General features: G+C 34.0%; 1 pseudogene; it reads right to left on the bottom strand.

The window, feature by feature from the left end:
- Positions 1-407: 407 nt before the first annotated feature.
- On the bottom strand, positions 408-474 carry LOC112302640 (U4 spliceosomal RNA; annotated as a pseudogene).
- Between the last annotated feature and the right edge of the window lie 18,694 nt (positions 475-19,168).

Below are 19,168 nucleotides of genomic sequence, written 5' to 3'. Positions count from 1 at the left end.
TATCACTGGCAGATGTCTTCTCTCATTCAGTAGGTTGTTTTTTGTTTTGTTTTGTTGATCGTTTACTTTGCTGTGCAAAATCTTTTTTCATTTCATGTAGTGTCATATGTTTACTTTTTCTTCTGTTTACTTTGCCCTAAGACATATGCCAGAAAAAAATATTGCTAAGACATGTTCCTAAGATTTTACTTCCTGTTTTCTTCTATGAGTTTTATGGTTTTAGCTCTTACATTTGGCTTTTTATTTTTGAGTTTATTTTATATGGTGCAAAGAGTTGGTCTTGTTTCATATTTTTGCATGTTTCTGTCCAGTTTTCCAAGTACCATTTATCAAACACTGTTTTTATCCCATTGTATATTCTTGCTTCTTTTCTCACATATTAATTGAGCAGATAGGTGATGACCCACATTCTATTAGCAATAATTGCGCCTCAGGTAAACCTCATTGGCTACGATACTGCCACTGTGCAAAGCTGACATTCTTAGTTAACATATTATAAAGCACTTACTACACTGTTGAAAGTATGTATGAACTAATGGAATCATCACCATCAGTAAGAGTATACAGAACATTAACTTGGATGAAAATAAAGATAATTTGTAGAGAAATTTGAATGTTTATGAACAAAAATGTAGGTTTATTTATTATACAATTAATTGGATGGTGAATAAACATTGACTCTCTAGCCATTAAGAACATTTGAAAATTACACACTCACCCCTCACTGGTGTGGCTCCATTGGTTGGTCATGGTCCAGCAAAGTGAAAGTTTGCTGGTTCTATCCCCAGTGGAGGGGCATGCCTGGGCTTTGAGTTCTCTTCTGGTAGGGATGGTGGGAGAGGCAGCTGATCAATGTTTTTCTCTTACCTTGATGTTTCTGTCCCTCTCTTTCTTCCCCCTTCTCTTCTCTCTAAAAATAAATAAATAAAATCTTTTAAAAAATTAGACTCATATGGTATCCTCACTTGACACTGGGAAAGTAAAAGAGATGTTCTCATGGGACATCTATGAGCAGTATTGCTTGCCATCCACAACCTTTGCAGGACTCCTTTGTGAAGATCTAGAAAATCTACCACTTTCCATTTGCCCAGGTGAGAGTTTACTTGAGAAATAAAGCAGGAGCACTAGCCCTGGTGGCATTACTCAGCAGTGTGTGAAAGCAACCCACAGACACAGTCACTGAAGAGTCAGCATGTGATCAATGAAAACAGGTACCAAGAACCTAAGAAGCCTAGGTGCACTAGAGACAAACCTGTACTCGTCATCTCAATGACTGCAAAACTCCCGTGCTAGAACTGCGCAACATCGGGGGTAAAGTCAACTGGCCTGTTCCTGTGACATATGAGAGAGAGTCGCCTAAATAGCTCCCCCCAAACTTCCATGAATGGAGGACACTTGGGCTTCAAGACAATGAATCGTCTATGGAAAGCTGAAATGTAGTATTGATATGTTCTGCAGCTGCATATTGAATGATGAATAGACCTGAGGAGTGATGGTATTTAATTAAATAAAATTATATTGAAATTCATTATTTTTTTCTCTACTGAGATTTTTAGTCTAAGCTCTGTACAGGCAAACAAAGTTTCATATCCACAAAGGGGGCTAATCTTGACCACAGTAATTATGCAATAGTTTCCAACACACTAGATGATAGCTATGACCCTTACAGAAATAATGCATTTTAAATACAATGGAAATATCAACTTTTTTCCTATGGATCTCTGACTTTTCAGAGAACTGTGCATTATTATATAACAAAAGATATTGAGATGCTTATTCTCAGAAGACAATTCTCTTTTTTTTTCCACTGCCAATTTTCCAAATTTAATCTGAAATTAACTTAATTTTTGAGGGAGATGCAATATTAATTTGGTGGGGAGAGTAACTTTTTTTCCAGATTGCCTTATCACTCAGAGATTTTTTTCCCTCTCAATAACCATATCAAAACAAAATATCTTCCTAATAATTGAAATATTTACCTTGATAAAATTGCTGAATCTTCACTTTTAATTTTTTTTCACAATTATGTTTACAGAATGCTCTGAAATTGTTCTGTCACACCACATTTTTACTGATGAATCTCATTTTTACTTTTTGGAATAGTTATAAATTTTATTTGAAATAGCTGAATGAATTTTTTTCTGGTTCAATATTAAATAAATGATTTTTCAGCTCTCTTAAGTTTTAATTACAAAGCTGATGAAGTTATTATTTAAGGTTTACTATGTTATATTGGAACTTCACAATGCATATATTGATACATATATGATACACATACATAGATTGATACATATATTGATACATGTACATATATTGGCAGCCAGGTGTCTCTGGCTGCCAAATACCTATCTTTTCAAAACAAATCTAGTAACATTTTAACAATTTATCTTGTCACCTCTTTTGAGACATTGAATGAACCCATGTGAAAGTAAACATAATCTTATGATCACCTTTAGTATTTATTAGTTTCTTTGCTTTTAGATATAGGACATAAAACAACTCAACACTAATTTATAACTAAATAGATAGTTGAAAAGAGAAATCCATTTAAATATTAATAAATTTTTCCCTATCAAAGAAAAAAAATGTTTTTCAATACATTATTTATCCAAATCTATTTTAAATACCTGCAGTAGTATTGTAGAAAATAATTTGTTTGAGCAGTACTCAATTTTTTTCCTCTCAGGAATTTTAAGCCTTTTTCTGTAGGCTGTATTATCTCTTAGATAAATGGACGAAGTTCCCACATTCCAGCTTTAACATTACCCTGCTTTCACTGGACATAGATTCTAATTCTCCCACTTCATTGCAGCAGTGCAGATTAATGATGGCTCTGCTTATAAATATCTTAAATGAGAAAAGATTGCTGTAAATATGTTTGAGTCCTTTGATTCATGGTTTTAATTTATTCTTAAATTTCTACTTTGTTTATACACAATGTTTATTATTAACTGACTTTTAAATTGAGACGAACATTTATGTTTCCTGTATAGGAAACCGTGTGGCTATCCCACCACATAAACAATTACCCTCCAATCATCTATTCTGTATGAAAGTTACTCTTCTAACAAAGACTGCTTTCTTATGATAAAAAAATTCAAGAATGTTCATAAACTTTATTTTATAAATATAAAACTAATTATTATGTTTACTTAATAAAGTCAAGGAGAAAAATCAAACAAATTATACTTTAAGGAGAAATAAACATCTGTAAAACCCTGAATTTTTAGATATAAAATATATCTCAGTAAATAGTATACAAGTGTAAAGTTAAGATACCAAAATAGGTCTTCTTTTATCATTCAATATACATGAAAATTAAATAGACCGAGGTTCAGTTTCAATGATAAATACTATATTTCCTCCTCACCCAAGAAAAATCTAGTTTTATTTTCATCATTTGCTCATCTGCTTTAGTGTTACAGGTATTCATCATTTTGAAACTTGGCACTGTAAACATAGATGCAAGTCAAATGTAAGAAGCAACAAGCCCTACTTTGGTTATTTTGAATTATTTCTAGACTTTGAATTCTTGAAATAAAAAATAGATTTCTATTCAAAGCATCACCAAATAGCAGTTTAAGCATTTTGAATTTATATTTAGCTGATTTAGTGATTTGTCTTGAAACTGTGTAGTCCTTACAATATACTGGGTGACATGTATACAGTCTCAGGAATCGGGGAGATTATGTAATGGCAAATTGAAACAGGTCATTTAGCATGGTGACAGAATTCGTAAATTCAGAGCCTTGCATGTGATGTTTTTGTCATGCATATGTCTGATGCTGCTCCGGAGCACACGTACACGACTGGTGAACTAGCCATGTCCCCTGTGTTTGCAGAGCAGTGAAGCATGACAATCCATATGCTATCTTAGCCTTTTCCTGTTATCCTTGATGACAGCATCTAATAGCATCTCTGGTTTATACCATTCCCCTACAGTAAAGCTGAATAGTTGTGATGTCTTTCCATTCCCCACCAAACAATTGTTTGGGAACTTGGCTTTACTTTTATTAACCCCAAAGGTCTCTCCATTTGTTTAGTTTTCCCAAACTGTAGCCAACTTTCAAAATTCAGCAAAATAGATGGTGCACAGTTCTATACAATACACTTTTTTGTAAGATCCCCTTAAAAGCTTCAGCACTTAAGGAAAATCAATAGTGCTTGATGTGGTTTTGTGGCTTTCTGTCTCCTGAACACTAAATTCAATTTGATCCTTTGCTATTAGCAGCTTAGAGTTGCAGTTCAGCCATCTAGAAAGGTGAGGGTCTTTGGCCCATCATATGTCATAGATTCACTCACACTGACAAGTTAATGAGTTTTAAACTAGATTTTTTTAACAAATAAATGATAAATATAAAATCATGTTTTATTTTATGTAACCACAATATTGTGTGGTAGAAAACTGGTTTTGATGTATCATTAAATCATAACACAGTCCCAACTTAGATGTAAGTAGAATTTAAGCAAACCTGGACATACACAGTAAATTTTTTTCACGGGCCCAACCATCAGTGTGTCTGTAGGGAAACTGGGAACCCTCATGAAAGGGAAGGCATCTCTTAAGGTTTAGATATTGCTGGACATATTTTGTGAAATTTACCCTAAATAAAGCATCATGGAACCAAGAAGTTGTTTATTATAAAAGCCATGTAACCTAAGGGAAGAAAAACCCAGGAATTATTCAGTACCATATTTCATAAATTAAGTTTTTAGTACTGGGGAAGAAAGAGGGGAGTAAAGCATCTGAGTATAATGGGCTGAAAACATGCCTATACTCTAGTAAGAGAAAGGCTTATTTTCAAGAAACTGACACAAAATAATCTCTCCTTACATTCTCAATATTATAAAATAAATTGAAGCAAGGAACCAAGCTCTCAATAGTATTGTTATAAATGTATGACTCTGAAACTCACTACAATACTTTGAGATTTCTTTAGAAAGAAAACCTATATTATTATCTAAACCAATGCTGTTTAAGAAGCTATCAGTTGCACTTATGTTTACTGAAAACATCGCCATCACTGCTTTGAGTTCCTGTTAACTGACATTTATATAAAGGGAAGAACAGCAGTTCATCACTGCTTTAAGCTCCCTGAGAGACCAGCATGCAGGTCCCCCTGCCCAGAAAAGATAATGAAGAGGAAGAACCATGCACGCAAAAGCAGGAGAGTGTGTCCCTCAGCCCCAGAATACAGCAGCAATGAACTTATTAATGGCCACATGTTATTATTGGAGTGCATTATATACATAAACACTATAAAATCTAATTATGTTCATATATAGAAAGTACTAAATATTTAATATTTTTAGTGTAATGGATTACTTTAACACTACTAACATACAGTGATATGTATATACACAAGAGGTCTATTGAGTAAAAGTCCAGCCATTGTTAATATAACAAGGACGATTTGAGTGACATCGATGTAACCTGGCAGCCAAGTAGAGCAGACTGGAATACACATGCATGAACAATGACAACTACACTGTACTAGTTAGTAGGGGTGGTAGAACCTGCTGAATGGGCATGTCTATTATGTGGCCACTGTATTCAAAATAACTGAGCAAGGAGAGCAACGAGCCTGCATAACATTTTGCATTAAGCTTGAACATTCCATGGAAACTATTTGGATAATTCAGAAGGCTGCAGCTATGGGCAACTGGTGATTGGCAGCTTCACCACGTCAATGCACCTGCATCACGTCTCCTGCAGAATTTTTTTGCGAAATATCAAATCATCCAGGTAGCTCAGCTGCCCTACAGCCCCGATTTGGCACCCTGTGACTTCTAGCTTTTCCAAAAAATAAAATCACCTTTGAAAGGGAAAAGATTTCAGAACTTCAATGAGATTCAGGAAAATATGATGGGGCAGCTGATGGCGATTGGGAGAACTGATGCCTACCTTGAAGGGAACTGAGGTGTCATTGTCTTATGTACAATGTTTCTTGTATCTTGTTTCTTCTTTAATAAATATCTCTACTTTTTAAAATATTACATGGCTGGATACCTTCTGGGCAGATCTCATATATGACTAAGAAATATTGAAGTCTTGAAAAAAATCATTGATTGTACTGAAAATTGAAACGTCAATGTATTGCTCTGTACATCCACATTTTCTGAGGAAGGTCAGCTTATGCATTCAACTATTCTGCCTTCTCTGAATTAGTTTTTATATGGCTGCATTTTATTTGGGGGTTTTGGAAAAATGCTAGAGTTGTATTTAGAAAAATACAAGCCTAATGTGATGCATAGACCAAAGAAATAATTATAACAAAATGTGTGCTTTGTCTTAAGAAACCATAGAGACAAGATTATTATATATTATTCCACTGAACCTTGTAATTATAAAATAATAAAAAGACATCCATGAAAAGTACTTTAATTTAAGGCAACTTTTATGAAATGTAATTTTGGCAGTGATAAATACATATAAAATTAGTTTTATATGATTAAGGTTTGTTTGGTAAAGTCAAGAAACTATTAAGTAATTCATTTGTTGGACACCATTTTAGCAAAATAAGGAGTAATTATGTTTTACTTGAACAATTCCCAAACATTTGATGAATTTTTGGTTCAATGGATTTAGAAGTACAGTTTTTATGAACATATTTAAGTATTAAGTTGTTTTAAAAATTAACTTTTTTAGGTTAGGAATTTTATCAACTAATTTTCTTAATATGAACTGTGTTAAATGTTTAGACTCAAGAAATGTTATAGCAAGAATAAGAACAAATAGCATGCACTATAGCGCCAGGGATTGCATTACAGTTGGTACTGATTACTAAACATACAATTTGTTTAATTTTTACTGTGGCAATCATGAATGCAAATGAGATATCTGAATTATCAATCTTTTCTGTTTCTTAGATGTTTTCTATGGGCTTCTTGCTTAACTGCTTTGAATACCAATAAATTATGAACAGTTAGGTTTTCTATGTACATTACCATGCATTATGTATTATTCATATTAGATGTCTGCATAGACAAATACATCCACTGAATGCCAATTATATGCTACCTTTACATGAAACTTTTCAGACTTTGCTCATTTAATCCTCATAACAATCTAGTGTTATAAATAAAATTTATCCCTCCAAATCAGAGATGAGAAAACAAAGCCACAAAACTGCATAATAAACAGGTGCCCAGTTTATTATTTTCAGAAATCAGCAGTACCAGGGTTTATCTCACTTTCTTCTCTTAAACATCATGAAAGTCAATGGAGCAGAAACTTACTTCCTTAATAGACATATGATTTTTAAATACTCTAAAAATATTTAAGAGTTAATTTTTTTTAATAATAAGGTCTAAATTATTGCCCAAGCTACTGTTTTTTAAGAAATTGTAGTTTTATAAATATACACACACACACACACACACACACACACACACACACACATATATATACATTTACTGAAGACCTACTAGAAAGATACTAGACTATACATTGGAGAATAAAAAAAAAAATGAGTAACAAACAATCCATCTTTTTTTTCAGGTATACAACCTGGTTATCATTACTACTTTTACTCAGGACAATTTGTTTGTTTCCCAAGAACTTTAGAATGAAACTTTATAATTACTTGTATTACTATTTCTTATTCTTTTAAAGGTATGATCAGGAAAGCACTTATCTATTCATTTTATCCATTTTCCTAATTAATTTTTCCACTCCTTTATAATATAGCTCCAAGAAATTTATATAAATATTTTGCCGATCATAAAATGTAATGTAAAATAATATGATTCTTACTCAAGTATTTAAAATAATTTTTAAAATAATGTAGGTACATTAAATATAATTGTGGACAATATAAGCTGAGTCATTGAACATAAGGAAATATAAGGAAAATAATGAAAATTAAGAGGAAATCATTTAGTTTTGCTTTTTCAAAAGTTAACTACAACCCTGACCAAGTGTTAGTTGTTTGGAGCGTTGTCATATACACTAATATATTGCAGTTGGATCCCCAGCTGGGTGCAAATGGGAGAAAACTGATCAGTATTTCTCTCTCACACACGTCTCTCTCTCTCTCCATCAATCATTTTTCTCTCTCTAAAACTAATAAGCATAACGTAGATTCAGGATTAAAAATTAAATAAAATATCACCTCACACCTGTCAAAATGGCGATTATCAAAAAGTCAACAAACACAAAATGTTGGCAAGGATGAGAAGAAAAGAGAATCTTTGTGTGCTGTTGGTGGGAATGCAGATTAGTACGGACACTCCTGAAAACATTATAGAGTTTCCTCATAAAATTAAAAATGGAACTGCCTTATGACACAGCCATTCCACTACTGGGAATATACCCAAGGAAACCTGAGACACTAATTTGAAAAAATATATATGTGCTCCATTATGTTCATTGCAGAATTATTTACAATACCCAAGACTTAGAAGCAGCCCAAGTAAGTGCTCATCAGTAGGTGAGTGAATAAAAAAGCTGTGCTACATTTACACAATGAATACTACGCAGCTGTAGAAAAGAAGGAAATCTTACCTTTTGTGAGAGTGTGGATGAACCTGGAGAGTATTATGCTAAGTGAAAATAATCAAGTCAGAGAAAGACAAATACCACATGATTTCACTTATATGTGAACTCTAATGAACAAAACGAAACAAACAAAATAGTAACAGACTCAAATACAGAGAACAGACTGACAGCTATCAGAGGAAAGAGGAATGGGACTGAGTAAAGTAGGTGAAGGGATTAAGCAAATAAACTCATAGACACAGACAACAGTATCACGATTACCAGAGGGAAAAGGGGGTGGGAGAGGTAGAAGAAGGTTAAAGGAGGGATAAATGGTGAAAGAAGGAGATTTGATTTCAGGTGATGAACATACAATACAATATCCAGGTGATGTATTTCAGAATTGTACATTTGAAACCTATATAATTTTATTAAACAATGTCATACCAATAAATTCAATAAAAATTTTTAAAAAATAAGGAAACCTGTACCAATGTTCCCATAAGTGATTTTGAAAAGGCCTAAGTACATTAATTATGCTGTTGGGGGAAGCTCTGTGATAGGTAAAAGGGACCTCTCTGTACTATTTTTGAAATTCCTTTTGATTCTTTAATTACTCCTAATTAAAAGTTTCAAAATAAAGATAAAAGTTAACTGCAATAATGAATGTTAAATCTTATATCTTCGTGTGTATTATTTCTGATTTATTTTTAAGAAACTGAAATCTAGAAAAAATTCTAGGAAAGTAATTAAGTAATGCCTGTTTCATTTGTAAGGGTGATTTAGACACCACAGAGAATTGATAAATATTAGATTTAAATCTACATTTAAATCTAGGGATACAAAGCATCTTAAAGTCAGGAACACTTTTACATATAAATATTTGATGCATATATATTATATTAATATAAGTTAATGCAAATATTTTTTGGACTACAAATACTATAAGAAGAATGATAATTGGAAATGACTACAAAGTCTTTTTATAATAAGAGCATTTATCCTATATACAAATGTCCAAAATTACCGTAAGGGCAATTATTTATTGGACTTCTCAAAAATGACTTGTCTGTGGAAGAATGACAATGTTTGTCATCTATTCCTTAAACTTGGAAATAAAATTAAGTCAAATATTCACAAGTGCCAACTTCAAAGAAAATTTGCCATGGTAACTGTACCTCGAAAGCCTGTGGTTGCAGATTTTTGCCAATTAGCAACTCCAAAGGGTGCTATTAGTTCCTTCAAAAACATAAGGGACATGGTTTTCATCTGTAATTTCTATTCCTCTTTTAAAATGTGCCATGATAAAAGATGAAATACACAATGACATACTGTTTAGTTCTTACTTATAATCATACAGCTGGTTAATAAAGAAAACAATGCATATTTTGGTATAGCACTTCTCAACTAGAAAAAAATTGCCCTTGCTAAATCATCACTAATGTAAAATTATTTCATTTAAGCAGATTGTGCCATACCAACAGCAAAAATATGAACCGCATTTAATACCTAGACATTTTTTTCATAATGTCTATATTCTAGACTATGAGGAAATAGAAGACAGATACATAATGAAAAGCTGTATTTAGTACTATGAATATGGCAACTGAAGATAGTCTAAGAATTATTCTTCATAATTAAACATTAACTAGATATTTGGATTGCCATTCCAAGAATATTTAATTTCAAATTTATTTTTATTTCTATTATTTTTCAAAATCTTATGATTTTCTCTTCTACCAATGATGCTCTGTATTCAAATAGAATTATGAAATTATTATCTTAATGAATTAGTACAGATGATTTTATAATACTGCAACAAAACATAAAGAAAATGAAAGAAAATTAAAGCATTTTGCTTCTTTATTAGGAGTAAGATGTAAAGAAGTTTATTTCTTTATCATTAGCAAAGTATTTGATCCAATTAAAATCATAAAAGAAATTATGACACTATCATAACTATAGCATTATCCATTTTGAGATATAATTTAAATGCTTTGAACAAGTCTGCCATAGTAGTCAAGTAAGCATTGGGAATATTAGTGTTCATCAAAGTGATGGCTTATTATGACACAGCTCTACAACTACTAATATAAACAATTCTCATGGAATAATCAATACTGCAGATAATTAAAACTACTTTAGGAGAAGGAAAACCTCCAAATAATGTTAAAATCTCCTTTGAAAATTTAACCTCTTTTTTTAAACCATTTTTTAAATTTTACTTATCTGCTCTATAAAGTAATATATTAATTTGGATTGAAAAGTAATTAGAAGAAACTCTCTTAATATGAGTTGTCAGTTCAACAAACTGTTACAAACTAACCTTTGAAAAATGTCTGTTAGATTTCAAATTCTGTCTTAAAACAAAAGCAGCATTTTAATACAAGATAAGAAGAAAATTTAAGAGTGTCAATATGTGGTAATTTTTATTGAGAACTTTTATTTTAGTATTTTATACTATCTATGGCATTTAATCTCTCTTTTTTCATAGAAGACTATAATGATAAAAAATACATTTAATGGTTTTCTTAGATTAACCCTCCCTCTCTATATATAACAGAAACCATATAAATAGCTCTGAAGGACAACAAAAGAAATAATACTAAAAGGATAAAAGAAACCCATGAAAAATAAATTTTTCTAGAAAGACCAAGTGTCAAAGAGGAAAGTGCTAATGATTACAGGGAATTTTATTATACTGAAATAACTAGAGTTGAACCTATAAAATATGAGATACAGATTTTATTTAAAAACTAGATTTTATATTTAAAGGTTCTTGATCCTTTAAAAGTTTTCTTTGCCTATCAACTTTTTCTCAAGAAGGAAAGAACATTGTCTTATGAGAGTACTTCTATCTGAAGATGGTAAAAGTTTACACAGCAAAAATACCACTAGAATCTGGCACTAGCAGATCTGTATCTATTGTCTTGAATAAGAAAAAGAAAAAAATCTATATTTCTTGTAATAACTAAGAATAGAATTTTCCATGGTGTACTGCTTTCTGACTTACATATACTAGATATTTAATTTGATTCCTTATACATCAGTCTCTGCAAACCATAAAAGTGACTTGTTAGAATCTCCCTGATTTTTTAACCTATAGTGATTAGTATGTCTCCAGAGAATAGTAAGAGTGGCATTAAAGATTTCTTTTTAAAATCAGCTCTTAACTCACCTGAATGATTTGTCTGATGGAGAAAATATATAGTGAATAGACATATTAAACACCATGACATGTTAGGTTTGCTTTTATTCTGCTATTTTCTGAAATAGTTCCTTTTATATTTTTAAAATTTTTAAAATCATTTTTATTGTTCTTTGAATACAATTGTCTGCATTTCCCATCACCACCTTGCACACCGGCCAGGCTCCTGTTGACAGGGAGGGAGCCCTGGGAGACATGGCAGTGGCAGACTTCAGAACAGGTCGGATTGTTTCGTCCATTTAAACAGAAGAGGAATACCACACAAACTTTTTTAAAACTTATTGCGCAGATTAATTAAACTTTTAATTTCAGAACCCAATAGCCTATTTTTATGAAAGTGAACATTATTCATATCATTGAACTTCAGCTTTGAAATGCACCCTCAGACAAGCATTTTTCTTATTTTATTTAGTCTTTTGGGTCTTGAACCACCTTGAAATGAACATTTATAATTGGTTCATTACTTTATTTGTTTTCTGAATACTCTGCCCTATCTTACTTTAACATGTTTGAAAATGTGAATTTTGTAAAGGTAATCTTAAGGTGCCTCAGCATGAAAAACGAGTATATATAAAACCCAAAGGAAGGACACAATGAATTCTGTAGCTGCTTTAGGTTTGCCTACCTTTTCCCTTTTGACTATGAATAGCTGTTTGTCTTGAGAGCAGCGATGGCTTTTCTTTTCTGTTATTAATGACAATGGTGATGAAACTGTCTCATATCACAATTGCTTATTTATTCACTCCACAGACCATAATGTGTACCCAGAGTTTGCAAGAGACTGTGCTACATGCTTGAGACAAAGCTGGGAACATGATGACCTGTTTTCCCTCTCTTGGAATATATCATCCATATAGAGAAAAAATGTAAACATGTACTTACAAATGTAGAAAAGAGGAAGTGGAGAGAATTACAAATGCATACAATGCTAACAGCTAACAGGTCTGCTGGGTCAGGGAAGGTCTGTCTGAGGAAAGGAGAAAGTTTAACTGAGAGGAGGAGAAGGAGTATGGGTAGAAAGGTTGGGATTTTCCTGACTGAGAAAGATCATGTTTCTATTCCATGATTTAAAGAGGAGAGGAGAGGAGGGAAGAGATGGGGAGGGGAGGGGAGGGCAAAAGAGGGAAGGGGAAGGGGGATGAGAAAGGGAGAGGGAAAAGGGGAGAGGAAAAATAGCTGTAACTGGACCATTGAGGATTGTAGAAAATAATGAAGTAGGTGAACACACTTTATTTGTTTGAATTCTTAAGTCATAAAAGGGATTAAAGAATTTATCTTAAGGATAGTGGTAACCAGATAAAATAATGTGAAAAAGAATACTTTAAAATATTGTTTTTACTAAAGTGGATTGGGAAAGAGTGGGGGTGTAGAAACAACACACACAGGAGGACCATTCAGGTGAGACTCCTATCATTAGATGCTGTTGTTTTTGTCTCAACTGAGATCACAGTGACTTTGACTAAGTGGGCAGTATTAAGAAGATAAAGTAATAATTTTGAGAGATACTTGTGAATGAGAAATAATGGAATTGGATATTCATAGAAGGAGGCTGGAAAAATGAGAGAGAAGGAACTAAAGACACATCATACTCCGTTTTCTATTATTAAAAACATAATAGGTACTGCTGCCATTTGCAGAAATAATCCTTCACAGAGATAAGAGCCAAAAAAAAAAGTTCTGTGGGTTTTTACTTGTTGAATTTAAGCTTATTATGAAACATCCAAGTACAAATATTATTCACATTGGTAAAAAAAAAAAAGAAATCTGAAGTAAATTCTTAAGTAAGAAGGTGTTAAACAAGTAGTAAATTGTGGCAAGTAAATGAATGAGAGGGATTATATTGTGAAGGCAGTCTCTATAGATAATGCATAGAATAATGTTAATGAGCTAACAAGGTTATTTAAAGGTTATGAAATTGGATGCTTTAATAAAGGGAACATTAAACATCACATTCTTAGTGATAGAAGCAAACACTTTTAATAAAAATTCTTGATAAAGTTGATAAAAACATTAAAACATTGCCTAGGAAAAGCATTCTCTGGGGACAAAGTACTGAGGACAAGGCAATAATTATCTAATAGTTAGGGTATTTTTTGATGTCTTATGTGTCCCAGAAATGTGGCCAACACATTTCATGATTATCTCTAATCTACATGACAGCCTGTAAGATGGGTGTTATTACCACATTTTACTAGTTAGTAGGCGATGGAACCATCACACCGTTTCCATTATACCACAAGATTTTAAACTTAATACATGGATTAGCTTTATAATGTAAGTGACCCACATGTTCCTTTTATCATATTCACATATTAATGATTTCAGTGAGGCTTTGGAGAGAAGTCAGACCATAAGCAGTTCAAGGGTCAGCTTAATGGTGAGTATCCAGGACTTTGTACCCACTCGTACCTGATTGAATGGACATCCCATTGCATTTTCTCTCTTTCCTCTTACTCAAATATCGTGCAGCATATTTGGACTATATGGACTATACGTTCTGTTCCCGCAATAAAATTAAACAAAGCATATTTAATAATATTATTCACACTTTTTAAAGTGTGATTATTTAAATTCTGCATCTCCAAAGGTCTTTTCCCTCTTTCTCGAACAATGAAGATAGAATACTTTCCAGTTCCCTGGATTATAGGTAAGATCAGGGAGACAAAGAATAAAAGTGGGGTAGGGAGTTCACAGACCAAAATAGCATCTTCCTCCATTTCTTCCCCCTGCCATCCTGATAAATCTGTGAGTCTGTTTCTTCTTCAAGGTAACTGGACTTTTTAACTTTATACACCCAAGTCTAGGAAAGAAAGGGGCAGCCATGATAATGATTTTATTTAGGTTCTTTGTGGTAGTAACTGCCATCACCATACAATGCATTCATTATGAGTCCTCCCATTCCCCAAAATTCTCTCAGGTAATGTTTGTTCATTCCCTTTAATGGCTGAAAGTCTGATCTTCTACCTAAGTTTGCTACCTTTTCTTCCAGGAAGATCTATGTTAATCCAACTCTGGTTACATCTCTTGAAAAACTTTTCCTTTCCTATGGGGTACCTATACTGGGCTGCAGAAGGAGTATCACCCCTATTAAATAGAAAGAGGTAAACAGCAATCAGGAATAGGGTCCCAACCAAACTGCCAAAGTGTGGGTTTTTCCTTGAGATATTCTAAAATGTGGCTGTTTCTATTGAGCTGGCAAAGTAGTGTTAGGGAAGACTCAACCCTGTGGCCCCATTCTATCTCCTCACATTCCTGAGGTGTCCCAATACTTACTTTGTTCCTCTGCCATATAACTTATGGGCTTTATTTATGGGTATGCCTTCTTTCAAGCTGTTTGTTTCTTTTGTTTTAATAAAGAAAAATAACCTTGAAATGTTATCCTTAGATGATAACTTAATTTATTCGTTGTTTAAAATCGTAGGGTATATCAGGACCTTAAAGTTTGGTGTCAACAGAGCTAGGTAAAAGTGGAAATTAGGGACCCTTTATTCAGAAATTCAAGACAACAACAAAACATTAAGACAAACATAGGACAGGATGAGACTACACAGACCACATGCCTATGCAGCCAGCCATGGGATTATGTCTTATGTTGGTTTTCCTAAATGCAAAGCCTGAGAGTGGAAATCATATTCAAGTGATTTAATGGAAAGCGCCTTCAAGAAACTGTAAGTTAAAAGAAACGGCAAGAATGTGGTCTCAGCTGAATACCAAGTCATGTCTAATTTCACAGGGAAAACTCTGCAGCAAAAATTTCTTTAATTAGTCGAAACTTGAAAAAGAAAAGAGAAGGGCTTTTCTAGTCTACTGTACCTGATTGTAGATGATTCTCAAAAGGAGGGAGTAACACAGCAGCTGGGTTAGAGTGCAAATGCCAGTGAGCAGGATCTGGGTAGGGAAATAACTACTTTCACTATGGTCTCCCTTCAATTCTGTGCTTCTGTAAAAGACTCCTAGACCAGCAATTTTCAACCTGTGTGCCACAAGAATTAGTAAACGTGAAATACCTGACTCTTTAGTCAAAGACACTGACTTCCATTCCCTTAGAATGTCACATAAAAAATAAGAAGAAGAATAAGGGAGAACACTATAATAGCATTCAGAGTGGATGAATAAAAATTATGCCTAATTTTTTTTTTCAGATTGGCAAAATATATACATTTGGGGAGGAATAAATTTTTAGTAATTAGTTTATATGTGCCACGAAATGAAATAAGTTGAAAATCAATGTCCTAGACCAATGTGTCTACAGCAGACTACAGTTTAACACATCAGTAAAGGTCACGCACTACTTGGAAATGTCCAAATTGCTCTCTTAGTGATTTGTGCAGGTTTTAAGTATTTATGGAAGAATACCGAGGTTCTAAGCAAAATTTATTTTTAAATAGTGTGTCAGTCCAGACCTATAAACAACAGAAATTTATTTCTCATAGGTCTAGGGGCAAGTAAGTCCAAAATCAAGTCAACAGCATATTCAATGTCTGGTGAGAGCCATGTTTCTGGTGTATAGATTATCTTCCTGAAGTATCTCCCTGTGGAGGAAGAGCAAGGGAGTCTCTCTACAAGGGCACCAATCCCATTCACAAGGACTCCACCTTCATGACCCAATTAACTCCCAAAGACCCCACACTCTACCACCATGACACTGAGGGTTTTTAGGTTTTAACCTATGAATTTTGAGGGGGCATAACATATTGTCTATAGCCGCTTGATTTTTAAATTTGCATCTTTCTTTTCTCCCTGTTGTACTCTCGATGCTCTATAGCACAGATGATTTAAATCTCAATAAATTAACACAGTCTTATCGGACTTTTTCCCTTTATAGGCATTTGAATCTAAAAAATAGTTTAACCTTTGTATAGAACTCAGTCAAAGAGCCCCATCCCAGTCTGCAGGTCTACTTAAAATCACAAATGACTTCTGACAGTGCACCTCATCTCTGCACAATGCCTTTATTACAGGGTTATAGCCCTTGTTTCAAGGTGAATTGCCTTTAATTCAAGTACTGGGCTTTTAAACGATTGCTGTTGCAGGTATGTTCTGTCAAGTAATTCTTGAAAATTCTTTGAAATCTCAGAAGGATCCCATTAAATGAAAAGGCCGTGGCTTTCAATCCATCAGAGTGCTAAGAATGTAAGTCCTCCACCATTTTTCCAAACAAAAATTTTGGTTTCTATACATAGCCCCAGTTCCACTGAGTAGCCAAAAATCATTTTAGGTAATTTTAGGTCATCTTTGCCAAAGCAATTTTCTACCTTCTAACACCTACCTCCAGGTGAGGGGGAGTAGAAAATAGCCTTTGATTAAGTCCTGGCTACTGTGTCAACAAATGGGGTAGCCTTTGCTTTCAGTTAGTCTCAGTAGCCATGTCTAAGCAGGGTCATTGCTAAACTCACATCTTTACAAACAGAAGATCACATCTAGGTGATTTTGACATAAAATCTGTATAAGTTTCACCTCTTCCCGAAACCATATTTTAGCAGATGTTCACATACTACATTCTCTTATACTGCATTTGTCTATTTTTCAAAACAGAACTACACTCTGCAAACCTCTCACCCCAGCCCTCTGTCCCTACCTCCTGCCTCTGCTCTCTCCCTTCTCTGCTGTTCTGACTGGGACTTTCTTCAAAGCCAGGAGCTTGCACAACCTGGAAGCTAGAAGTCATGATCGCTGAATTTCCCAGAGGCAAAATGAAAAATGGGGATCAGGGGTCAAGTATAAATGCCATAGACTTTCATCTCCTATAAGGGAAGTTGTGAGGTGCACTCTCAAGGTTCTTTGGGGCTTTTTGGGAGGGGTTGAGCTCTGGTTGCCAAAAGCAGTAACCAAATCAATACCACAGTCTCATTCTTCCGACTCCATCACTCCAGGTTCTCAGAATCTTTTCCCAGAGCAATCACTTACACACAAGTTCTTGTTTCAGGCCTTTTTAAGAGCAAGTCCACATAAACACAGTGTCTGCTGGCAGTGGTCCTAGGAAACAGACCCTCTATGTGGGATATTGAGACTGGATAACTCATCTTCTATGACAAGTACCCTGCTGAGGACTAGGCAGGAAAGGAGTGAGATGGTGAGAGCTGAAATTTCAGCATGTGGGTGACATACCCTTCAATCCTCCAGGCTGATAAAAGCAATCCTCTCACTCTTACAAATAATATAAGGTTCTGTTTTTCTTGGGTCCTTGGTAAGACTATAAATGAATCAAATGCTTTGGAAGATGACAAGATGTCTTCTCAAATTCACTAATATCTCCCCTTATAAGCTCTAAAAATAACTCTGTCCAGGGTAGCCCAAGCACAGTATTGTGGTCCTTAATATTAGAGGAAATGTTGTATTCACAAAAAGGATTACAGAGTGGGCACCAGTAGGAACTGGGAAAATATAATTAGGAATGATTCTTAAGTATGTAGGACCAAGGTGGGGGAAAATACAACAGGGAATGTGTTCACCTAGCAACATCACAAGAGCTCAGTGTTAATAATCCTAGCAATGACACTTAGAAGTTATCTCAAGATAATTCTCCTAGGTAATAGGATGACTCCTTGAAGCTTGGATATGCCAGTGCTTGCCTTTTGGTTGATGATTTGTGTTTGTTGCTCATGTTTCACCTCAAATACCTTTGGAATCTTCCCCACCTCTCTTTCAAAATTTCTCTGAAGCCACAGGAGCTGACTCCAACCAAAAGGCAGCCTCTATGTGTAAATGAATTTGCAACTTAGGAAAAACTCTCAGTAAATGAGGGAAGGGTGCTCAGTGTCTCAATGTTCCCATTTCCTATTCTTCAAAGAGAAGATTCTGAGGCACATAGTATGCATATCTCAGAGGGTCCCAAGCAGAAGTCAACCTCAGTGTACACAGGGCTGATTAGCTCAACCACACAGCCTTGCTACCTATCCCTCATTTTCCATTTCACTCCCTTCTTTGGGGGTGGTCATCCTCCAAAGAACATGTCTGTGCTCCGGTCTTTGAACCAGCCTTGCCTTGGGGGAAAATAAATCAAGATAGGTCTTAATCATTTGCATGAGGTAAATAAACAAATAGCTCCAAAATAAAACATACTTCTGCGAGAGCAATGTTCAGTAAAAAACAGGAAGTATCTACAGTAATATCTAGCATATAAGTATTTTCCAAGTTTCAAAGAGAATTTATTTATTTTTTCAAGTAGTGGGAATCAATATTATGGCCAGGAGAAGAGTGATTCTGAAGGATCAAAGCATATCTGTTAAGTGTACATTAGAGATGTTACTGGGGTGATGAAATTTTCTCAGCCGAACTATGTTGATGGTTAAACAAATTAGTAAATTTACTGAAATATCATTGAATTTTACACTTAGAGTGGAAGAATCATAAGTAATATAAACTGTATTATGATAAGGTAGTTAAAATCTAAACAATATTCCATAAAAATAATAAGAACCATGATAAAGGAATTAGGAGGGACTCCCAATACCCTGGAATTTATTTATAAAAAATTGCAT

This window comes from Desmodus rotundus, chromosome 2 (genome assembly GCF_022682495.2).
Source record: "Desmodus rotundus isolate HL8 chromosome 2, HLdesRot8A.1, whole genome shotgun sequence".
NCBI classification, from domain to species: domain Eukaryota; kingdom Metazoa; phylum Chordata; class Mammalia; order Chiroptera; family Phyllostomidae; genus Desmodus; species Desmodus rotundus.
Note: the sequence above shows the minus strand (reverse complement) of the source record. Positions and strands in the feature narration are given on the sequence as shown.